Below are 11,255 nucleotides of genomic sequence, written 5' to 3'. Positions count from 1 at the left end.
ATAAGATGGTTGGGTGGCATCACTGACTCAATGGACATGAGTTTGAGCAAGATCCGGGAGTTGGTGATGAACAGGGAAGCCTGGCATGCTGCAGTCCATGAGGTCGCAAAGAGAGTCAGACACAGCTGAGTTACTGAACTGAACTGACATATATATATATATATATATATAATATACATATTGTATATATATAAAATTACGTCTTCTTTGTCCACTTTTTGTTGATGGACATTTAGATTGCTTCCATGTCTTGGCTATTGTAAATAGTACTACAATGAACACTGGGGTGCATGTCTTTTTGAATTATGTTTTTCTCTGGGTATATGGCCAGTAGTGGGATTCCTGGGTCATGTGGTAGTTTTCAGTTTTTTAAGGAATGTCCAAACTGTCCTCCAGAGTGGCTGTATCAATTTACATTCCCACAATCAGTGCAAGAGGGTTCCTTTTTCTCCACACCCTCTCCAGTGATTTATTGTTTGTAGATTTTGTGACGACAGCCATTCCAACCAGTATGAAGTGATATCTCACCGTAGTTTTCATTTGCATTTCTCTAATCATTAGTGATGTTGAGCATTTTTTCATGTGTTTGTTGGCCATCTTTATGTTTTCTTTAGAGAAATGTCTATTTAGATCTTCTGGCCATTTTCTGATTGGTTTGTTTGTTTGTTTTGCTGTTGAGCTGCATGAGCTGCTTGTATATTTTGGAGATTGATCCTTTGTCAGTTACTTCATTTGCAAATATTTTCTCCCATTCTGAGGGCTGTCTTTTCATCGTGTTTATGGTTTCCTTTGTTGTGCAAAAGCTTTTAAGTTTAATTAGGTCCCATTTGTTTATTTTTGTTTTCATTCTCATTACTCTAGGAGATGTGTCAAAAAAAGATCTTGCTGTAATTTATGTCAAAGAGTGTTCTGTCTATGTTTTCCTGTAAGACTTTTAAAGAGTCTGGCCTTACATTTAGACCTTTAGTCCATTCTTAGTTTTTATTTGTGTTTGGTATTAGGGGGTGTTCTAATTTCATTCTTTTACATGTAGCTGTCCAGTTTTCCCAGCACCATTTATTAAAGAGACTCTCTTTACTCCACTGTGTATTCTGGCCTCCTTTGTCATCATTAGGTGACCATAAGTGGGTGTGTTTACCTCTGGGTTTCTGTCCTGTTCCATTGATTTGTACTTCTGTTTTTATGCCAGTACCGTACTGCCTTGATGACTGTAGCCTGTAGAATAGCCTTAAATCAGGGAGCCTGCTTTTTCCAGCTGTTTTTTTTTTTTTCCTTAAGATTGCTTTTGTTATTTGGGGTCTTTTGTGTTTCCATACAAATTGTAAAATTTTTTGTTCTAGTTCTGTGAAAAATGCTATTGGTAATTTGATAGGGATTGCATTGAATCTGTAGATTGCTTTGGGTAGTGTAGTCATTTTCACAATATTGATTCTTCCAATCCAAGAACATGGTATATCTCTTCATCTATTTGTGTCATCATTGATTTCTTTCATCAGTGTCATAGTTTTCTTCATACAGGTCTTTTACCTCTTATGTTTTTACCTAGGTTCATTTCTAGGTATTTTATTCTTTTTGTTGCAGTGATAAATGGGATAGTTTCCTTAATTTCTTTTTCTGATCTTTCATTGTTAGTGTATAAGAATGCAAGAGATTTCTACATATTGATTTTGTATCCTGTGATTTTACTAAATTCATTGATTAGCTCCAGTAGTTTGCTGGTGGCATATTTAGGATATTCTATGTTTAGTATCATGTTATCTGCAAACAGTGGCAGTTTTACTTCTTTGCCAATTTGGATTCCTATTATCTCTTTTTCTTCTCTGACTGCCATGCTAGGGCTTCTAAGACTGTGTTGAATAATAGTGGTGAGAGTAGGCACTCTTGTCTTGTTCCTGATCTTAGAGGAAATGATTTCAGTGTTTCACCATTGTATACATAATTTTTAAAAATTATATTTTGATGGACATATAGGTTGCTTCCTTATCTTGGCTATTGTAAATGGTGCTGCGATGAACATAGGAGTACTAACATCTCTTTGAGATTCTGATTTCAATTCTCTTGGATAAATTTCCAAAAGTGGGATCATTGGATCACACGATAGTTCTATTTTTAATCTTTTGAGGAAACTCCATGCTGTTTTCCGTAATGGCTGCAGCATTTGCATTCCTACCAACAGTGTGCAAGGGTTTCAGTCTCTCCACATCCTCACTAACACCTGTTGTTTCTCTCTTTCTCTCTCTCTTTTTTAAAAATAATAGCCATCCTGACAAATGCAAAGTGATACCTCATTGTGGTTTTGATTTGTATTTCCCCAATGATTAGAGTTATATATATATATATATTTTTGCCATCTGTCTGTCTTCTTTGGAGAAAAATCTATTCAACTCCTTAGCCAATTTTCAAAATATGTCCTTAGGTCTTTGTTTTTGTTAGTAGAATTTCCGCACTTTTTTGCTGTTCTTTTTTACAGTTTTATTGAAGTAAAGTTGATTTACAGTGCTGTGTTAGTTTTAGGTATACAGCAGAGTGAATCAGTTATATACACACATTATGTCCACTCTTTTTTAGATTCGTTTCCCATATAAACCATTGCAGAATATTGAGGAGAGTTTCTTGTGCTATACAGTAAGCTCTTATTAACTAGCTATCTTATGTATATTAAAGTGTAAATGGATCTTGAGCATTATTAATATTTCCTCTTACATACATTCCTCTGAAGCCCCTCTGTTTTATTTTTAAGATTTTTAAAATTTATTTTAATTGGAGAGTAATTGTTTTACAATGTTGTGTTGGTTCCTGCCGTACAACAACTGGAATTAGCCATAATTATATATTATATTCACTCCCTCTTGAACCTCCCTCCCCCCTCCCATCCCCCTTCTCTAGTTTGTCACAGCAGCAGGCTGGGCTGCCTGTGTTATATAGCAGCTTCCCACTAGCTATCGATTTTACACATGATAGTGTAGCCCCTCCCTTTTAAAAAATCAGTCACCACATCCTATTGATCTTTCCTTCAAAGATATTTCTTCCACTCACCCTTTACACTTTGTATCCAGTGCTGCTTTCATTACTCACTCCTGGATCGTCTTCAAAAACCTGTTTATTGGTCTCTCTGATTTTAGTTTTTTAAAATCTTCAATGCATCCTATATAGCCAGCCAGGTTGATTGTTCTAAAACCTCATTCAGTTCAGTTGCTCAGTCATGTCTGACTCTTTGCAACCCCATGGACTGCAGCACGTCAGGCCTCCCTGTCCATCACCAACTCCCAGAGCTTGCTCAAACTCATGTCCATAGAATGAGTGATGCCATCCAACCATCTCATCCTCTGTCGTCCCCTTCTCCTCCTGCCTTCAGTCAGGGTCTTTTCCGGTGAGTCAGTTCTTTGCATCAGGTGGCCAAAGTAGTGGAACTTCAGCTTCAGCATCAGCCCTTTCAGTGAATATTCAGGGTTGATTTCCTTTAGGATTGACTGGTTTAATCTCCTTGCTGTCTGAGGGACTCTCAAGAATCTTCTCCAACACCACAGTTCAAAGGCATCAATTCGTCGGCACTCAGCTTTCTTTATGGTCCAACTCTCTCATCCATACATGACTACTGGAAAAACCATAGCTTTGACTACTGCTGCTGCTGCTAAGTCACTTCAGTCGTGTCAGACTCTGTGCGACCCCACACACGGCAGCCCAACAGGCTCCCCCGTCCCTGGGATTCTCCAGGCAAGAGTCCTGGAGTGGGGTGCCATTGCCTTCTCCTATAGCTTTGACTAGATGGACCTTTGTTGGCAAAGTAGTGTCTCTGCTTTTTAATATGCTTTCTAGGTTTGTCATAGCTTTTCTTCCAAGGAGCTTTTAATTTCATGGCATCTGCAGTGATTTTGGAGCCCAAGAAAATAAAGTCTGTCACTGTTTCCATTGTTTCCCCATCTATTTACCATGATAGGACTGAGTGCCGTGATCTTCATTTTTTGAATGTTGAGTTTTAAGCTAGCTTTTTCACTCTTCTCTTTCACTTTCATCAAGAGGCTTTCTAGTTCTTCTTCACTTTCTGCCATAAGGGTGGTGTCATCTGCATATCTGAGGTTATTGATATTTTTCCCAGCAATCTTGACTGCAGTTTGTGCTTCATCCAGCCCAGCATTTCACCTGATGTACTTTGCATAGAAGTTAAATAAGCAGGGTGACAATATACAGCCTTGACATACTCCTTTCTCAATTTGGAACCAGTCTGTTGTTTCATGTCCAGTTCTAACTGTTGCTTCTTGACCTGCATGCAGATTTCTCAGGAGGCAGGTGAGGTGGTCTGGTATTCACATCTCTTGAAAAATTTTCCATAGTTTGTTGTGATTTGTTCCTTCATTATTTACCAACTGTCCAAAAACAGGCCAACCTCCCTGTCTGGTGTCAGAAGCTTTCTGTACCCTGGTCCCACCCTACCTAACAATTCTGTCTCACCTGATCTCAAATGGAAATTTTCCCCCTCTGAAGGATTCTACTCTTTAAAAGCCCAATTTCTTTCTTTCTTTCTTTCTTTCTTTTTTAAGGCAGGGGAGGATTTGATGGGACATAGCCAGTTCTACAATCCTGAGCACAGTTATTAAGCTCTAACATACTCTCCCAGGAAGAGTGTATTTGAATTCATTAGTTTTGATGGCACTGGGGCTTCATCACTACATGTGGGCTTTTCCCTTGTTGGGCTGAGTAGGGGCTTGGCTACTCTCTAGTTGCGATGTGCAGGCTTCTCATTGCAATGGCTTCTCTTTTTGTGGAGCAGGGGCTCTAGGGCGCCCAGCCTTCAGTAGTTGCGGTTCCCAGGCTCTGGAGCACACGCTCAGTAATTGAGGGCTTAGTTGCTCCGCGGCATGCGGAGTCTTCCCAGATCAGGGATTGAATCTGTGCCCCTGTCTTGGCAGGCAGATTACTATCCACTGTACCACCAGGGGAGTCGCCAATTTCATTTTTGACTTTGTATATTTGATTTGGGATATCAGGATACCCCTCAGGTTTCTTTTCATACACCTAAGTCTTACCACACTTTAAGTTCTCAAACTTCAGTGTACATTAGAATCGCTGGGGGGTGCTTGTTAAATATGAACATTCTGACTCTGCAGGCCTGGGGTAGGACCCAGGGAAATCTGCCTTTTTGTCAAGTACTAAGATGATGCCTAGATCAGATCTACTTTGAGAAAGCTGCTTTAAGGCCTGACTTAAGTATCAACCCATTTAGGAATATTTCCCTTATTACTGTAGCCCTTATTCATCACCTGGAGCATTTACAATTGGTTTGACCTGTGGTCTCTTAATGGACCAATATAAAATTATTTAACATACATGCAAACAGCACATTGCAAAGTAAACAAGAATTTCAATTACAAAATTTTGGCTTTGGCCCTGGTTGTGTGTAAGAGGAACTACTTTAAGTTTGCCAGATCTGAAGTGTGAAGAGGGAATATTAGCAAGTTCCTGGTGTCTCCCCATCTTACAGAGTTTCTATCAAAGGAGTGACAATTCTTTGGTGGGAATAGGGGTATTGTGTTTCTTTAATAGTAGTTGCCGTTTCCCAGAGAGACAATTATAAATAAGAGAGAGAAAGTACATTCAGAGTGCCAAACATGAATTTGCATGTTCATGTTTGGAACACAGCTTTTTGGAAGCTGGGGAAAGTGGTCAGCCTTGCTCTGATCCTATCACAGTTCCAGTGGGTGCTTGCTTCTTTCCTTTCTACTTCCCACTTTTCATTTAAAAAAATTTCAAACCCATAGAAGTGTTAAAGAGTATAATGTATGTCAATATGTCCTAAAACTGAATTTTTGATTATTGACATTTTGCCGCATCTGCTTTGTCTCTTTGTCTATATGTATGTATCAAACCATTTGAAACTAAGTAGCACACAGTTCATCCCTACACACTTCAGTACACAGGATCTAATAATTAAATTCTCTTATAAAATCAGAATATTGTAATAGAGAAGGATAAATGTGACTCCATATTAGATCTGTTTCTTTTACTTTAACCTTTGATTTCTACTGATTTCGTTACAAGTTAAGAATGTTGCCTGTCGCCTGAAAGGATAACTCATTCTCAAAGCTCTGACCTTTAAAGGTATGATACTTTCCCACTCATACAGACATAAAACATTGTAGAATAGAGAATAACATTTATCTTGTTAGAAGTTTATAGGAGCATCATGACTTGACCTCTGTGGACAGCTACAAGAAAAAAGGATTCTGATACCAGAATGTTTGCAACAACTCACCACAGTCACTCCATCTTTAGTACACAAGTAGCCTTGATTTTAACTAGGTAAAATGGTTCTCTGGAACATTAGTCCACCGTCTTCTTGATCAGCTGACTTTCAAAATAAAGTTGTGATTCCTTGCCCCCCAAATCAGCTCTCCATTTATTGGTTTGTTATGGGGTGAGCAGTAGGAGCTTGGGCTTGGTAACAATACTATTATCATACCTAACAAAATTAACCTTAGCTCAATAATATCATAAACAATTTACATTTATCTATATCCTTTGAAATATTTTTTTCTCATTTCTCCTACTCTGATCCAGAATACAATAAAAATTCATTCATTGCATTTGGTTGTTTTATTTCTTTAGTCTTTTGTTTTGTTTTGTTTTAATGTAGAACTATGCTGTATCCTAGGGGCTTCCCTGATGCCTCAGACAGTAAAGAATCTGCCTGCAATGGGGAGACCCAGGTTCAATCCCTGAGTTGGTAAGATTCCCTGGAAAAGGAAATGGCAACCCACTCCAGCATTCTGGCCTGAAAAATCCTATAGGCAGAGGGGCCTGACAGGCTATAGTCCATGCAGTCACAGAGTTGGACATGTCTTAACAACTAACACTTTCCCTTTCATGCTGTGCTCAATACAGGAGCCAGTATCCATGTGTGATTATTTATATTCAAATTAGTTAAAATTAAATAAATTTAAAATTCAGCTCACCAGTCACACTGGCCACATTTCAAGTGTTCACATGTGATAGTGGCACTGTATTGAACAGCTCAGACCCAGAGTATTTTTCTTATCACTGACAGTTCTGTTCAATCTATAATTCCTTGTCTTTTTTTTTTTTTCTTTTTGTAACACTGACATTCTTTCTTTCTTTTTTTCAATAGCTTTGCCTTTATTTTTTTCTTTTTTTTAAATTTATTTTTTTATTGAAGGATAACTGCTTTACAGAATTATGTTGTTTTCTGTCAAACCTCAACATGAATTAGCCATAGGTATACATAGATCCCCTCCTTTTGAACCTCCCTGCCATCTCCCCTCCCATCCCACTCCTCTAGGTTGATACCGAGCCCTGTTTGAGTTTCCTGAGCCACACGGCAAATTCCCATTTTAAAAGCGTTTTATTGTAGAGAGTCTGGGTTGTTGACCTACATTCTAGATTATCTGATTATTTTCTCAAGAATAGATCCGGAAAAACGTTTTTGGCAAGAGCACTACATAAAGGACATAGCGTACAGCTTATTACATCATTCATTTCAGGTTGGTGACGTCTACTGTCTGAATAAATAAATATTGATATTTATTAAAGAAGTAAGGCAGCAGGAAATTGTCTAACAACTTGGGTGTTTGACTTCAAATAGAAGACAGCGTTTAGGGAAGTTCCTGGTGGTCCCGTGGTTAGAACTTGGGGCTTTCATTGTCGTGGCCAGGGTTCAACTCCTGGTTGGGAAACAAAGATCCTGCAAGCTGCGAGGTGCAGCCAAAAGAAAAAAAAAAGAGAGAGAGACTTTATATAATCTCCATAGCTTCACTCCTGTGCTAGGAAGAGAGTGAAAAAATGCTTTGTAACATGAAACGGAGACTGAAGTGATACGGCAAGTGGCCCAGGAGCACGGATGAGGTGGATGGAGCAAGAGAAGGGTCTGCCCACAGGGCTCCAGCTGCCCCTCAGCCCCAACTCCAGACTGGCTTAAGTAATTGTAACTTTTTGGTGGCTGCTTTGGGCACAGGAAGTAGCTTGGTGAGATGCCTGTGACCCAGCTAAGCATTCAGCCGGAAGGCCTGCAGCAAGGTGCCCTAGGAAACCCTCCAGAGAGAGGCTGGCGGGCTCAAAGGCCAGGGTGTCAGTCACTTCTCTGCAGGCTTCTGCCCAAGTGTGCAGCTAGCTTTGAGCTGGGAGTATCTGGGGAAAACATCAGACCCCAGTTTTTACAGCTTTTGTTGCCACATTTGCCTTCTTCCATGGATACTGTCCCATTCATTCCAAATAAAGACCAGGGAAAGAAGATGGGAAAAGGGTAGAGGAGAATTTGTGGTTTAAAGAACTGAATGTGGGCTTCCCTGGTGGCTCAGTGGGAATGAATCTACCTGCCAATGCAGGAGACACAGGTTTGATCCCTTATCTGGGCAGATACTGCATGCCATGGATAAACTAAGCCTGCGAGCCACAGCTGTTGCGCGTGTACTCTAAAGTCCTGGAGCCACAGCTACTGAGCCCTGGCTTCCTAGAGCCCATGCTCTGCAACGAGAGAAGCCACTGAATTGAGAAGCTTGCACATCGCAACTAGAGAGTAGCTCCTGCTCGACACAACTAGAGAAAAGCCTATGCATCTATGAGGACCTGTTGCTGTTGTTTAGTTGCTAAGTCATGTCTGACTCTTTTTGACCACATGCACTGCAGCCCACCAGGATCCTCTATCCATGGGATTTTTCAGGCAAGAACACTGGAGTGCCATTTCCTTCCTGATGCGAGGATCGAACCTGCATCTCCTGCTTGGCAGGCAGATTCTTTACCACTGAGACACATGGGAAGCCCCAGTGAAGACCTAGCACAGCCAAAAATAAGTAAATAAAATTAAAAAGAGAAGACAGTGTGTGTTAGCGTGTCACTGAGAAAGTCACATCTCTCTAACAAAGGCATTCCCTTCACACAGATGATTTTGATTTTCTGTGTCTTTTCAACTCTCTAAGAGGTGAGCAAGGCAAAGATTATTGTACTCATAGACCGTCCTTAGTTACCCACTGACAACCCCCTATCCCTCCGCAAAGAGCTTGGAAATACTGTGTTCTTCCTAGGCCTCCCAGAGGTAAACTCTAAAATCAACATGTAATGGGAAGTTCTGAGGCAGGAGACAGTCTGACTGGAACATAAGCAAATCTAAAGGAGAAATGCGTGGCTTTGAAGGGAAGTTGGTCGGTCTTAGAAGTGAAGGAGACACTGAGAGCAGAGCTCCCAGCTCTCTGGCTTCTGTCTGGCAGACACTAGGGTCTGAAGGGAACACCTGCCCGCCTGTCAGGTGTCCCGACGGTGAGGACTCAGGCAGCTGACTCGCAAGGCACGGTGCCATTGTATTTTCAAGTGCTAAAACGAACCTCTCTGTTGTGATTCCGAGCTCTCTAAGTGCCTTCTGATCACCTTTCTCCTGGGTAAATTCCTTCTGGGCAGTGATTCTGTAGGCCAGGCGGACATGTCTGTTGGGCCCACTGACCATCTGGTCTCATGACAGGCCTCTGTGAGCTTGTGGGCATAGGTTAGCCTCCCCAAGATGACTTCTGGATGGGACTGAGTTTCTGAGCTTCTGAGGATGAAGCCAGGTCAGAGTCACAGTTTTCTTACTCCACGGAGACCTGTGAAGCTGGCTGGCTCTCCTCATGGCCCAGCTTTTTCCAACCTCAACTGTAACCGTGCCACCAAAGAGCAGAATCCGGGTGGGCCTGGGCCCATCAGCTTCTCAGTTCACTAGTTCCTTCATAGCATCCCACACTCTATGTCCTGAGTTATTTCTCTTCTCGTTTCAATTAACATTATATATCATAATAATAAAAGTTTGTTTATTGAATCTTCTGTGTGCCCAACAGCCCCACAGAGAAGGCATTATCGTCCCATTCTACAGATGGGACAGCTGAGGACGAAAGAACTGAGAAAGGTAGGATTTAAACCTATGTCTACATCCAGAGCTTGTGCTTTGCTATTATATTTAAAACTAAGCTGCGAGAGGAAACTAGGGTGACTTCTCAGAACAATGTAACATCCTCAGCATGTTTTCCAAAAAGTTACCTCGTTCCAAAAGTGGACACGAGGATTCTCACTTACTGACCTCAAAAAATAAGCGTCCGCCTTGATTGGAGGAGGCAGGCTGGCAGTCGTGCCTCGCTGGGGGAGTAGGAGAATCTAAAGATGTCCTGGGGTATCCCAGAGGAATCTGGCCATAAGCTTTGACCCTGACCCAGGAGAAAGTGGATCTGGATGGTAAGTGAAGCAAGAGACAGCGTGTAGAAGGCTGGGTGGGTGTGCGCTGTGCTGGTCTGTCCTCTGTAGCATGGGGGGCCCGGGAGAGGGTCAGTGGTTGTTCCAGGCTTGGGATGGGGCTCCCCGAGAACACCTCAGGCAATGGTGACATCTCGCCACTGCACCTTCCTGAACCTGTATAGAAGGCTGGTTTGAGTTTTAGCCTTGAAATCTTATTAATAGTCCATATTTGACTTAGTTCCTTTCCACACACATTTCTAACTCCTAAAACCCAAAACATATACTTCACTTCAGGGTAATTTGTGAGGTAGTCAACAAGTTAGATAACGTACTTAAAAGTCACATATGTGCCAGTGCAGAGTCAAGGACAGATATCACATATGAGTCCCAGGCCGGTCACAACTCAGAGCTCCCTCAAAGCAACGATTTCTATCTACGTGTTCAACATTCCCTTCATAGAATCTAAGAGAAAATAATTTCTGTAATGTTCAAAACAAGAAATTTGTTCCAACATGTTCAAAATAAGGAAATGTTACGGTGCTGTGAATGTGACATACTTTTTACTTATTTGGGACTATTTTCATTTAACCTAAAAACAATAACTAGACAATATTAGTCAACCCCACTAAACTAAACATGAATATAGCCATCAGGTCTTACAAATTATGTTAAAAACTGTTTTTTTCTGGCTGGCTGACTGGTCCTCACTTTCTGTTGTTGTTGATTTGACTGCGCTACACGGCTTGCATGATCTCAGTTCGCCGACCTGGGAGTGGACCTAGGCTGTGGTAGTGAAAGCCTGGGATCCTAACCACTAGGCCATCAGGGAACTCCCGGCAGTACGTTTTCTTATTAGCTTTTTAAAAAACTTTTTCTTTTTCCAAGCCAGACACTTTTTTGGGAGTCATATTAAAATGTTTTATATCTAGATAATCGTAATAAAGTATAGTGCAGTAAACAGCACTACACAGTTACTGAATTCAGTTACCGAATTTTAGCTGGAGACAGCTGGATTTCAGGAGACTGTCAGCTGACTGATCTCAGGGTTG

Source organism: Odocoileus virginianus, chromosome 11 (assembly GCF_023699985.2).
Source record: "Odocoileus virginianus isolate 20LAN1187 ecotype Illinois chromosome 11, Ovbor_1.2, whole genome shotgun sequence".
NCBI lineage: Eukaryota > Metazoa > Chordata > Mammalia > Artiodactyla > Cervidae > Odocoileus > Odocoileus virginianus.
This window is presented reverse-complemented; position numbering follows the sequence as displayed.